At 41.2% G+C, this 14,850-nt stretch overlaps 1 pseudogene; it reads left to right on the forward strand.

Annotated features, from left to right (window-relative positions):
• The first annotated feature begins 12,084 nt into the window (after positions 1–12,084).
• Positions 12,085–13,880, forward strand: LOC103237397 (neuropilin and tolloid-like protein 2; annotated as a pseudogene).
• The last annotated feature ends 970 nt before the right edge of the window (positions 13,881–14,850 follow it).

Here is a 14,850-nt window from a genome sequence, read left to right on the forward strand (position 1 = left end):
TGCAGGTGGGCATGACACTGTGGTTCCCTGGGAAGCACTCAGACCGAAGATTAGGGATGACCCAGCAGGCATACAGCCTATCTGCCAGTTGCAGCCTCTACTTGAGGGAGCCCCATGGACCAGAACCCCTAACAAAAGAAATGTGACACTAATTAGAGGGGGCTCCAAGACTCAGCAGTGGACTAGACTCAAAGCCAGTTGACTGAACCCACCTTACACCACAATCAAACCCCCAAAGGCATCAAAGAAGGTTAAAAAAAAAAAAAAAGAAAACAACAAAAAACCCATACAAAGGACAGAACTTCAAAGACAGAGGCATCAGCCATGCAGATGAGAAAGAATCAGTACAAGAACTCTGGCAACTCAAACAGCCATAGTGTCTTCTTGCCTCCAAACAGCACTAGTTCCCCAGCAATGGTTCTTAACCAGGTTGAAGTGGCTGAAGTGTCATAAATTGAAGAAGATGGATAGGAAGGAAGATCGACATTCAGGAGAAAGTCAAACACCAATCCAAGGAATCTAAGGAATACAGTAAAACAGTACAGGAGATGAAAGACAAAATGGCCATTTTAAGAAAGAACAATTTGAATTACTAGAGCTGAAAAACTCAGTTCAAGAATTTTGCCATACGGTTGCAAGTATTAACAGCAGACTTGACCAAGCTGAAGAAAGAATCTCAGAGCTCAAAGATCAGTCCTCCAAAATAACTCAGTCAAACAAAAGTAAGGGAAAACCAATAAAGAAGAATAAACAAATCCTCCTAGATATATGGGACTGCATAAAGAGACTAAATCTATGATTCATTAGTATCCCTGAAAAAGAGGGTGAGAAAGCAAGCAACTTGGAAAACATATTTGAGGATAGTATCCATGAAAATGTTGCTAGAGAGGCCAACATTCAGGAAATGCAAAAAACCCCTGTGAGATACTATACAAGATGACCATCCCCAAGACACATGGTCATCAGATTATTCAAAGTTGAAGTGAAAGAAAAAATATTAAAGGAAGCTAGAGAGAAGGAATAAGTCACCTACAGAGGAAATCCCATTGAGCTAACAGCAGACCTTTCAGTAAAAATCCTACAAGCCAGATGAGATTCGGGGCCTATATTCAGCATTGTTAAAGAAAAGAAATTCCAACCAAAAATTTCATATCTGGCCAAACTACACTTCATAAGAAAAGGAGAAATAAGATCCTTCTCAGACAAGCAAATACTAAGAGAATTTGTTACCATCAGATTTGTCTTACAAGAGGTCCTTAAGGGAGTTCTAAATATGGAAAGGAAAGATTGTTACTGGCTACCAAGAAAACACACTTAAGTACATAGATCACTGACGCTATAAAGCAACCACACAAGCAAGTTGATATAATAAACAGCTAACAACATGACAGAATAAAACTTGTACATATCTGCCGGGCACAGTGGCTCAAGCCTGTAATCCCAGCACTTTGGGAGGCCGAGACAGGTGGATCACAAGGTCAGGAGATCAAGACCATCCTGGCTAACATGGTGAAACCCTGTCTCTACTAAAAAAAAATACAAAAAACTAGCCAGGCGAGGTGGTGGGCGCCTGTAGTCCCAGCTACTCAGGAGGCTGAGGCAGGAGAATGGCGCGAACCCGGGAGGCAGAGCTTGCAGTGAGCCGAGATCCAGCCACTGCACTCCAGCCCAAGTGACAGAGCAAGACTCTGTCTCAAAACAACAACAACAACAACAAAAACAAAACAAAACAAAAAAAAACAACAAAAACTTGTACATATCAATATTAACCTTGACTATAAACAAGCTATTAATAAATGCCCCAATTAAAAGGCATAGCATAGCAAGTTGGATAAAGAAGCAAGACCCAACTGTATGCTATATACAAGAGACTCACCTGACATGTAACACAACCCATAGGCTAAAGGTAAAGGGATGGAGAAAAATGCACCAAGCAAACAGAAAACAGAAAAAAGAAAAAGGCAGGAGTTGCTATTCTAATTTCAGATCAAACAGGCTTTAAATCAACAATGATCAAAAGAGACAAAGACATTACATAGTGGTGAAGGGTTCAATTTAACAAGACCACCTAACTATGCTAAGTATATATGCACCCAACACAGGAGCCCCTATATTCATAAAGCAAATTCTTAGAGATGTATGAAGAAACCTAAAGAACCATATAATAATAGTGAGAGACTTCAACCCCTCACTGAGAGTATTTGACAGATCATCGAGGCATCGAACAAAGATATTCAGGACCTGAACTCAACATTTGACCAAATGGGCCTAACAGAGATCTACAGAACTCTTCACCCAAAACCAACAAAATATACATTCTTCTCATCTGTATATGGAACATACTCTAAAACTGACCACACATCAACCATAAAACAATCTCAGAAAATTCAAAAAATCCCAAATCATATCGAACACTCTCAGATCACAGCACAATAAAAACAGAAATCAATACTAAGAAAATCACACAGAACCATATAATTTCATGGAAAGTAAACAACCTGCTCCCAAATGACTTTTGGTTAGACAATGAAATTAAGGGGGAAATCAAGAAATTGTTTGAAACTAGTAAGAACAAAGATACAACATACCAGAATCTCTAGGACATAGCTAAGGCAATGTTAAGAGGGATGTTTATAACGTTAAATGCCCACATCAAAAAGTTAGAAAAATCTCAAATTAACAACCAACATTTCACCTAAAGGAACTAGAAAAACTAGAGCAAAACAACCCTGAAACTGTGAGAAGACAATAAGTAATCAAAACTAGAGCTGAACTGTAGAAAACTGAGACATGAAAAACCATACAAAAGATCAACAAATCCAGGAGTTTGATTTTTGAAAGAATAAATAAGATTTGTAGACCACTAGGCTAGACTAATAAAGAAAGTAAAGATCTAAATAAACATAATCAGAAATGACAAAGGGGACACTGCAACCAATCCCACAAAAATACAAAATACTCTGAGACTACTACAAATATCTCTATGCATACAAACTAGAAAACCTAGAAAAAATGGATAAATTCCCAGAAATGTATAATCTCCCAAGATTGAAGCATTTTACAGACCAATAATGAGTTCCAAAATTGAATCAGTAATAAAAAAGCCTACCAACCAGAAAAAGCCCAGGACCAGATGGATTCACAGACAAATTTTACCAGATGTACAAAGAAGACCTGGTACCATTTCTACTAAAACTATTCCAAAAAATTGAGAAGGGACTCCTTCCTAACACATTTCATGAGACCAGCATCATCTTGATACCCAAACCTGGCAGAGATGCAACAAAAAAAGGAAACTTGAGGCACATACCCCTAATGAACATAGATGCAAAAATTCTCAGCAAAATACTAGCAAACTGAATCCAGCAGCATAACAAAAAGCTAACCCACCACAATCAAATAATCTTTATCCCTGGAATGCAAGGTTGGTCTAATACATGCAAATCAATAAATGTAATTCATCACATAAACAGATCTAAAAACAAAAACCACATGATCATATCAATAGATGCAGGAAAAGCTTAAATAAAATTCAACACCCCTATATGCTAAAAACATTCAAACTAGGCATTGAAGGAACATACCTCAAATAAGAGCCATTTATGAAAAATTCACAGCCAAAATCATACCCTGGGGAAAAGCTGGAAGCATTCCCTTTGAGAACTAGAACAAGACAAGGATTTCCACTCTCACAACTCCTATTCAACATAGTACTGCAAGTCCTAGCCAGAGCAATCGGACAAGAGGAAGAAATAAAAGTCATCCAAATAGGAAGAGAGGAAGTCAAACTATCTGTTTGCAGATGACATGATTCTATACTTAGAATACTCCATAGTTTCTGCCCAAAAGCTCCTAGATTTAATAAGTTCGGCTAAGTTTTAGGATACAAAGTCAACATACAAAAATTAGTAACATATCTATATACCAACAACATTCAAGCTGATAGCGAAATCAAGAATGCAATCTCATTCACAATAGCCACAAAAGAATAAAATACCTTGGAATACAGTTAACCAGGGAGGGTGAAAGATATCTGCAATGAGAATTATAAAATACTGCTCAAAGAAATCAGAGATGACACAAACAAATGGAAAAAGATTTCGTGCTCATGGACAGGAAGAAGCCACATTGTAAGAATGGCCATATGGCCCACAGCAATATGCAGATTCAATGCTATTCCTATCAAACTACCAGTGACATTCTTTACAGAGTTAGACAATTAATCTTAAAATTCATATAGAACCAAAAAAAGAGCTTGTATTCAAGGGAATCCTAAGCAAAAAGAACATAGCTAGAGGCATCACATTACTGACTTCAAACTATACTACAAGCCTACAGTAACCAAACAGCATGGTACTGGTACACAAAAAGCAGAATAGAGTGTCCAGAAATAAAGCCACACACCTACAACCATTTGATCCTCAACAAAGTTCACAATAATATGCAACAAGGAAAAGATTCTCTATTCAATAAACGGTGCTGGGATAACTGTCTAGACACATGCAGCAGACTGAAGTTGGACTCCTTCCTTACAACATATACCAAAATCAACTCAAGATGAATTAAAGACTTAAATGGAAAACCTACACCTATAAAAACCCTGCAAGATAACCTAGGATATATCATCGTGGACATAGGCCTTGGCAAAGATTTTATGATACAGATGCCAAAGGAATTGCAACAAAAACAAAAATTGACAAATGGGACCTAATCAAACTAAGGAGTTTCTGCACCTTAGTTTCCTTTTACTCTGTTGAAAGGAAACTATCAACAGAGTAAACAGATAACCTATAGAATGAGAGAAAATATTTGCAAACCATGCATCTGACAAAGGGCTAATACCCACAATCTATTAGGAACTTAAACTTACAAGAGAAAAAACAACCCCATTAAAAAGTGGACATAGGACATGAACAGAAACTTTTCAAAAGAAGACATACACAAGGCCAACAAGCACATGAAACAAAAATGCTCAACATCATTAACCATTACAGAAATGCAAATCAAAACCACAATGAGATACTGTCTCACATGAGTCAGACTGGCAATTATGAAAAAGGCAAAAAATGACAGACATTGGCATGGTCGCAAAGAAAAGGGATACTTATACACTGCTGGTGAAAATGTAAGTTAGCTCAGCCATTATGGAAAGTAGTGTGATGATTCCTCAAAGAACTTAAAGCAGAAGTACCATATGACCCAGCAATCCCGTAACTGGGTATATACTCAAAGGAATATAAATCATTCTATCATAAAGACACAGGTATGCATATGTTCATTGCAGCACTACTCATGTTAGCAAAAACATGGAATCAACATTAATGCCCATTAATTGTAGACTGGATAAAGAAAATGTGGTACACATACACCACGGAATACTATGCAGCCATAAAAAAAGTGATCACGTCATTTACAGCAACATGGGTGGAGGTGGAATCCATGATCACAAGTGAACAAGCACAGGAACAGAAAACTAAATACCACATGTTCTCACTTATAAGTGGGAGCTGAACATTGAATACATATGGACGCTAAGAAGGGAATAACAGATACTGGGGCCTACTTAAGGGTGGGGGGTGGGAGGAGGGAGAGAATTAAAAAAAAATACCTGTTGGGAATTATGCTTATTACGGGGGTGATGAAATAAACTGTACACCAAATCCTTGTGACACATAATTTACCTGTATAACAGATCTGTACATGTACCCCTGAACCTAAAAAACATTTTAAAAATCTAACCCCACTGGAAACAAGAAAAATAGAAAAAAATGTAAAGAGGTTTAATTAGCTCATGGTTCTGTGGGCTATACCTGAAGTATGGCGCTAGCATGTTCTTAGCTTCTGTGAGGCCTTGAGCTGCTCACAATCATGGCAGAAGGTGAAGCAAGAGGAGGCATCTCACATGGCAAGAATAGGAGCAAGAGAGAATGAAGGCGACGATGTCACACACTTTCAACCAACCAGATCTCAGGAGAACTCACGATCTTGAAGACAGCACTAAGCCATAAGGGATCTGCCCCCATGACCCAAACTCCTCCCACCAGACCCCACCTCCAATATTGGGGATTACATTTCAACATGAGATTTACAGGGGACAACATCCAATCTATTATCACCTTGCTTTCAGTTCTTTTGGGTACGTTTCCAGAAGTGGATTTGCTGAGCCATATGGTAATTAGATTTTTAACTTTTTGAGAAACATCAGACTTTTCCATAGTGGCCACACTACTTTATATTCCAACCAGCAGTGCTCCAATCCAGAAGTGTTCCAGTTTCTCCAGTCCTCACCGATACTTGTTATTTTCTGAGTATTTTTGATACAGCTTTTTCAGTGGGTGCTGGGTGTGAAGTGTTATCTTGTGGTTTTGAATTTGCCTTCCCTAATGGTTAGTGACCTCGAGTGTCTTTTCATGTGCTTATTGGCCATTTATATATCTTCTTCAGATAAATGCCTGTTTGGTCTTTTGTCTATTTTTTTTTTAATCAGATTTTTGTTGTTGTTGTTGAGTTTAGGAGTTTCCTGTACATTCTGGATATTAATCCCTTATCGGACATGTGATTTGCAAATATTTTCTCTCATTCCATGGTTGCCTGTTTACTCTGTTGACAGTCCTTTCATACACCAATTTAAAATTTTCATGAACTCCAATTTGTCTGTTTCTTCTTTTTTGCTTGGGCCTTCGGTGTCATATCCAAAAAATCATTGCCAAATCTAATGTCATGAAGCTTTTCTCCTCAGTTTTCTTCTAAGAGTTTTATCATTTTAGCTGTTATGTTTAGGTCTTTGAGTTAATTTTTGTATATAGTGTTTGATAAGAGCCCAACTTCATTTCTTTGCTTTTGACTACCCATTTTTTTTCCCCAGCACCATTTGTTAATATCCTTACTGTTTTTCTGTATTTCATTAATACATAATACTAATATTGCCAGATCTTTATTGCAGCAGGTATACTATTTTTCTAGATAATTTCCTATGGGAGATCTTCTATAATTTTAATCTCTATGATGTTTATAGTCAGAATAGGCTAGAATGTACTATAGTAACAAACCATACTGTAGTAATAAACATCCCCCAAACCCGCCCCAAATCTTAGAGGTTTATCCTTATCTTAGCAGTTTATTTCTTACTCAGAGATGTGGCTCTGAGTCTGAGCAACATTCCACATGTTGGCTGGGATTCTAGGCTCTTTTGATCATATGAACCCTCCCTATCGACACTAATTCCACAATTCCTGGGTCAGGGAAAATAGAGTGATAAGACTACAACACTTTTAAATCCTTCTACTTGGAAGACTTGGCACTTCCACTTACATTTCATTGGCCAGAACAAGTTAGATGGACACGCCCAACTTCAAGTGAGCAGGGAAGTGCAGTGACCCCCTGTGCTCAGAGTAAAGGAGAACCAGATGTTGGTGAATAACAGTAATACTTTCTACATGTGGATATAATTATTCCCAATTTACAGATCAAGAAATTAGGGCTCCACAGCTAATTATAAGAGAGTTCTATTTGGTTTTAAAACCATCTTCTTTGTTCCCAGTAGCTATTGCATTATGACTGGAAATAGACTATTTTCTCCCTAAAGAACTATCCAATTTTCTGCCTGCGCTAGTCTTTGTGATGTTTATGATGATTTAACAATACTGCTTGCTAACTGTAAGCCAACTGATTTTCAGTAAAATAACAAAAATCAGATTGTGGTGAATCTTTCTTATGGTTTTTCTGAGTCACTGACTGCTCCTAAGAGCCCACTTAAGGCTGTCAGGAAATACTCAAGGGGCTTTTTTCTTCCTTTGGCATTCAGGAAGCTCAGCTAGAGGCTTAGGAATTAGAATCCAGGCATGTAGAGGTAGCAAAGGTGACCACTAAATAGAAATAAATTTTCAGTGACATAAATTTTAAAAATAAGCATTAGAGGTGCATGACACTCTGCTCATGTTAATCCTCCACACCAGGAGGGGCTTCCTTTCTTTCTTACAAACCCGAGTACACCTTGCTTCACCTCTCCTATAATCCAGAACACATTTTATCTGGCCCTAGAATTCATGCTTATCATATCTTATTCACCTCTGTATACTGAGTTTCCTCAGACCTCATGAACTGATGGGTAGAAATGAGATTACCGTGACAGTAATAACCCCATTTCATAGACTGTTATGACCCAGTATGTCCTATAGATTTCAGCTGCTTAAAAAGTCCTATTCCCTCACTTAGGGAATAAAACATTGCTTTTAAATAAAACCTTAAACCAGGCCTAGGATAGTTCACCCAATATCATTTCCTCTCCAGATACAGCAGTGGGAATAGGTATGTGGGCAGAAGCACAGACTGGGGTGACAAGTGTTGGCCAGTGACAGACAGTAAGAAGTACACTGGCTGGGGCTTTGAAAAGCTCTGGTTTCTCTGACATGAGGAGTAGCCCAGCTCTTGCTTGCCCTTTGTCCCGTCCCTTGATTCCTGCCTGGAATAGAGATGTGATGTGTGGAGGTGCAGCAGCCATCTTTCCACATGAGGACTGAAGCCAAGGTCAATGATAGCACATCAAGAAGTATGAGAAAGCTTTAGCTCTGCACTGCTTCATTCAGACTTCTAGTTACAAGGAAAAAAAAAAAAAAAAAAAAACTTCTAACTTGTTAGTCAGGTTTTCTGTGGCTAGCAGTCAACAGCAATCCTAACTTTACAGAATGCCAAAGCACATACCTACAAAAATACAGAAAAGATTAAATTGCTTTTAAAGGAAAATATCCTCATTTGAGTCAAAATAGTAGATAAGAGGCAGAGACTGGCCAGATTCAGGAGCTGAGGCAGGACAGAAGTTTACAAAAATAGAGACTGCACTAGCCTACATTTAAGAACATTCCCCTCTCCCCCAGCACATCAGCACGACTCACATATAATCTGATTTATGCAGAGGCAGGGCAGAGGCAGGCACAAGAATGACACCAAAGCCTCATAAAAACTCCTAAATAGTTCAGCAACTAGGTCATCTGGTGAATGGGCTTTTAGTAAATTAGCTTTCAGCAAATTGATTTTCAGCAAAGTGACTTAAAGCCTGTGTTTTCAGCTGGAACTGTTGCCATTTATTTCCCAAGGCTGCCACATTTTCTACAATAGCTAAGCACTCCTCCGTGCCAGAGCCAGGCTGGGGCCCAGCTAGGGTGACAATGCCTCTCTCCACACTCACTGTGTGCCCCAGGAGGTCCCTGGGAGAGGCCTGCTCCATTCCATGGTCCTGAAAAGATTTCAAGTGGAACAGCTCTTTGGCATTCCCGTGCTCCGTGGAGGATTCCGGCATTGTCAATCACTGGGGTTAGGCACAGAGACAAACCCATGGGGATGCCTGGGCCTTACTCACACCCAGCCTTCCCTGCTGGGGACTGACCCTTTGATACCGGTCAAGCTTTTGCTGCCCACCCTTCCTTCTTTTTATTTTTTTAAGACGGAGTCTCTCTGTCTCCCAGGCTGGAGTGCAGTGGCGTGATCTTGTCTCACTGCAACCTCCATCTCCTGGGTTCAAGCGATTCTCCTGCCTCAGCCTCCCAAGTAGCTGAGATTACAGGTGCCTGCCACCATGCTCGGCTAATTTTTTATATTTTTAGTAGAGACAGGGGTTTCACCATGTTGGCCAGGCCAGTCTCGAACTCCTGACCTCAAGCAATCCACCCACCTCGGCCTCCTAAATTGCTGGGATTACAGGTATGAATCATCGCACCTGGCTCCCTCCTTGTTTTTTGAAACATCCCCCAGCTGTGACTACTGCTGCTGATTGGAAGGCCATTTTTGAGAGATTCTCCTATACCATGCCGCCTTGTGTATGAGTTTAGTAGCACTGCCATAGGAAGATACCACAGAATCGGGGGCTTAAACAACACAGATGTATTTCCTCACAGCTCTGGAGGGTGGAGTCCAAGATGAAGGTATTATCAGGGTTGGTTTCTCCTGAGGCCTCTCTCCTTAGCTGTAGATGGCCGTCTTCTCTCTGTGTCTTTACACCATCTTCCCTCTATGCGTCTCTGTGGCCAAATCTCTTTTTATAAGGACAGCAGTCAGACTGGACAGGGCCCACCCTAACAACCCCACTTAAACTTAATTTCCTCTTTAAAAGCCCCATTTCCAAATACAGTCACATCCTCAGGTATATGAGGTTAGGGCTTCAAAGCATGAACATTTTTTAGGGATATACAAGCCCATAACAGGCATGGAGTAGGCCCTCAAAGCAAATTTTAAATTACTGCAGTGATCTTATCTCAAAATTATCCAAAGTCTGCCTTCTCTGCTTTATATGTATCAAAGCAACTGTCCATTGAAGGTTTGACCTCCCGATGACTTGCTGGCAGGAGCGAATAGACTAATCATGCTAATGCAAGCATTCTGCTCCATGTGACAACTATTTTTCACTGTAAAGTAAATCAATTGGGATTCTGGTGTTTGCCTCGCTCAGGTGTGCACTTTACTCAGCTTGAGACAGTCTGGAAGGTCTCATCACCTGAGCACTGACAATTGTGCATCTCTGGGCTTTCTGAGGCAAGAATCAGGTCCTGGAATGTGGTGGATGACGGTGGTACCACTGATGCAGTCTTCCCTGGCACAGGCCCCTCTTCCCTAATTATTCCCATTTTACAGATGGTCAGAGAGGTTAGGTAAATTTTACAAAGTCACACAGCTAATAAGTGGTGGCAGAGTCAGAATCCACCCCCTGGTTCTCATGACAAAGCCCAAGATTTGTCACTGTCCTGACCTTCTTTCTTCTATGAATAGACATGCAAAAACAAGTGGCAACTGACTCTTCAATTCCCTGGTGTTGTCTATGTCATTCCTTATGGGGAACTGCTGCTTTGGAAAAAATGAAGGAGAGTGGCAAGACTGAAATCCAAGCAGCCTGACTGACAAGGAACAGATAGCTCTGTGGAACTGTCTGGTCGAGCTTCAACTCAAATCATTCTCATCAGATTGGAGTTCTGGTTCACAGACTCCCAGTCATATTTTGGCACTTGCTTCAGGCCTGGATCTTTTAAACCAGGGACTGCAGAAAAGAATGTTTCAGGAACAAGCACACAGGAAGGAGGAAGGGCCAGGCCCAGTGACTCACACCTGTAATCCCAGAGCTTTGGGAGGCTTAGGCAGGAGGATCGTTTGAGGCCAGGAAGTTTGAGAGCAGTCTGGGCAGCATTGTAAGACCACATCTCCACACAAAAAAAAAAAAAAATTAGCCAGGGGTGGTGGTGTGAGCACCTGTAGTCCCAGCTATTCAGGAGGCTGAGGCAGGAGGATTACTTGAGCCTATGAATTTGAGAATGCAGTGAGCTGTGACTGCACCACTGCACTGTGGCCTGGGCAACTGAGTGAGACCCTGACGCTATTAAAAAAAAAAAAAAGAAAGAAAGAAAAAGGAGGAATGTCAGGAGTGTGTCCTCCCCACGGTCAAGTCCTACCAAAGCTGCTTTTTCCACTTCCCCTAGGCCTCCTGTCTCCACCTGTAAGACCAGCTTTCTGCCTCTTTCCAAGTTTAGTATTATTTTCCTGCTTTGTATCATAAACCCTGCAAGGACTAGAGCATGCGAACCCATAAGGAGAAGCCACGCACAGTGATTAAGAACAAGCCATTAACATGGCAGAACTGGATTTAAATCCAAGTTAACCTTTCTTCTGAGATAGAAAGATGGTGATCATAGCCCCAAACTTATAGGTGAGCCATGAAGAATAAATGTGATAATAAAGTTAAATTCTTGGCATACAGTGAGTGCTCAATAAAGGATATTAAAACCTAGACCTGTGGCTTGGGTCTTGCGTGATAATCTTCTGGAAATCGACAGTTATTTTCACAAGCTTAAGACACAGTTTCCCCTCTCCCTTCCTCTTTTAAGGCTGTAAGACATCAATGGCAGGGTTTGAGTTCCAGCTTAGCTATGAATTGGCCATACGACCTTGTACAAATGACTCAAGTGTTAAGGATTCAGTTTCTTTATCTGCAATATAGTAGTAACACTTCAGTGACCCCATGCAGCAAGTTCGCACTCCTGGGCCCCCTGGGACGTACACGGGACCAGGCGCTGCGGAGCAGGAGGTGGCGCCTGTCGTGGGTGGATGGCGGGGTGCATAGGGGCGGGAGGTGGCACCCCTCGAGCACGGCAGACTGCAGGACCTGAGCCCTGCCCCGCGGGGAGGCAGCTGCTAGCCAGCGATGGGAAGGAACAGTGCCGCCGCAGCCTCGGCCCCTGGCAAAGCGCTGGGCAGCTGGGGAACATGGCCCTGGAGGGGCTCTGCTCGGCCCTCAGAGATGGACAAAATGTTGGAATCAAGTACATTCCTGCAATCCAGTGTGACATTTCGGTTCAAACCAGCAATGGAGGTCATTTTGCTTTACCAAATTATCCTGTCTCATATCCAAACAAGGAGTGTATCTACATTTTGGAAGCTACTCCATGTGAAAGAATTGAGTTTTGACGAACATTATTATTATATAGAGCCATCATTTGAGTGTCGGTTTGATCACTTGGAAGATCCAGATGGGCCATCTGGTTTCTCTCCCCTTATAGATCGTTACTGCAGCATGAAAAGCCCTCCATTAATCAGATCAACAGGGAGATTCATGTGGATTAAGTTTAGTTCTGATGAAAAGAACTAATATTCATTTATTCCAGATCCAGACTTTACTTACCTAGCAGATTGTGGGTTTGAGCTCTCGAGAGCAGATGGAACAGTGCATTCTAGTCAGGTAGAACAAGAGGAGAAAATAAAACCTGGCCAAGTCATTGATTGCATCTGGACCATGAAAGCCACTCCAAAAGCTAGGATTTGAGGTTCCTAGATTATCAAATGGAGCACTCAAATAAATACAAGAGAGACTTTGTTGCAGTCTATGATGAAACCAGTTATATTGAAAACCTGAAGGCCAAGTTTTGCAGCACTGTGGCCAGTGATGGAATGCTTAAAACAGGAATAGGAGTGATACAACTGTGGGCAGATCAAGGTCGTTGGCTTAGCAGGTTTCAAATGCTCTTTGCTTCCTTCATTGAGCATAACACATACTGTTTATCCACCCACCCATCAATAGGCATTTTGTCTGTTTCCACCTTCTGGCTATTGTGCGTAATGCTGCTGTGAACTTTGGTGTGCAAGTAACTGAGTTCCTGCTTTCCATTCTGTGGAGTATAGAGCTAAAAGTAAAATTGCTGGATCATCAGCTCCCTGCACAGGCAGCACTGTCTTTTGACATAGCAACATGTGCATCAATAATCCTTTAGTCTGTAATGGTGTCCAAAATTGTGTATATCCTTGGGATGAAAACCATTGTAAAGAAAAGAGAAAAGGCAGGACTATTTGAACAAATCACTGAAACTCATGGGACAATTATTGGCATTACTTCAGGGATTGTCTTAGTCCTTCTCATTATTTCTGTTTTAGTACAAGTGAAACAGCCTCAAAAGAACGTCATGGCTTACAAAATTGCTTTTCATAAAACTGGGTTCCAAGAAATGTTTGATCCTCTTCATTGTGAACTGTTTTCGCTAAGGGACAAAGACATTTCTGCAAATCTGACAGACTTGTCAGAAGAACTGAACAACTACCAGAGAACGTGGCGCTCCTCCACCACCTCCCAGTGCATCCCTGACCACCACTGGGGGTTTCTGACCTCCAGCATCAAACAAAGCAGGACCAACCTCAGTTCCATGGAACTTCCTTTCCGAAATGACTTTGCACAACCACAGCTAATGAAAACATTCAATAGCACCTTCAAGAAAAGTAGTTACACTTTCGAACAGGGACACAAGTGCCCTGAACAGCCGCTGGAAGACTGAGTAATGGAGGAGATTCCCTGTGAAATTTATGTCAGTAGGCAAGAAGATTCCGCATAAGCATTTATATCCATTGAATTCTAATCTTCTGCTAAAGGTGATGTGAATTCTTAAGTGTGTACATACGCAGCCTCCAGGGCACCATACTGTTTCCCGTAGGCAACCTCCAGGGCACCATACTGTTTCCAGCAGCCAACCCTTTTCTCCTGCCACAACTATGAAGACCTTGATTTACCATTAACCTATTGTATGGTGATGTTTTTATTCTCTCAGGCTGTCTATATATGTTAAACCAATCAAGGAACTTACTCTATTCAGTGGAAACAATCATCATCATCCATTGCTTGGTGTCATAAAGCACCACCAGTTAAACAGTATTGGAAGAGGTGGTTGGATGGAGCCAGGTTTGGGCTGCCTATTAGTTTTAGCAAGGGGGAATACTGCTCTTGACTGATACAGCTCTGTCAATATTCTGATCCCAAGATAAACTTTAAAAAAAAAAGACATAGTAGAAACAGCTATTATTTAATAGGCCACATTCCCTGATGAGTATATTAATGCACTATATAATTTAATCTTCCTAACCCTGTGAGAAAGGCATTTTCCCTAATTTAGATGAGAGGTTTAGTAGCTGGCTAAGGTCACTCTGTTAGTGACTTACCAGGTCAGAATTCGAACCCTGAGCAGCTAGGCTTCACAGCTGATGCTCTTTTGCCTGCATCAGCCTCCTGCCCATGGCTGTGCCTCCCACAGGCCTTTGGTGTGAGCATAGAGATTGTGGCTGTGAAACTGCTTTCTGTGTTGTACAGAGACAGAACAAATTCCAGTTATTGTGTGATCTAACATGCTGGCTCCCTATCTACCCTCCCTTTGGGGCCCATCTCTTAACCCACAAGAACCCCAGTGAAAGGAATCAGTTGAGAAACCTATTGCTCTGTCCCTGAACAGCTTCCCCCTCTGGATCTGAGATGGTTGTCTTGGGAACCAAGCAAATTCCTTGCTCTCTGCTCTGAGTATGGGCCGGCTGGTAGGGCTGCCAGAGATAGGCTTCTGC

Source organism: Chlorocebus sabaeus, chromosome 8, assembly GCF_047675955.1.
Source record: "Chlorocebus sabaeus isolate Y175 chromosome 8, mChlSab1.0.hap1, whole genome shotgun sequence".
Classification (NCBI taxonomy): Eukaryota; Metazoa; Chordata; class Mammalia; order Primates; family Cercopithecidae; genus Chlorocebus; species Chlorocebus sabaeus.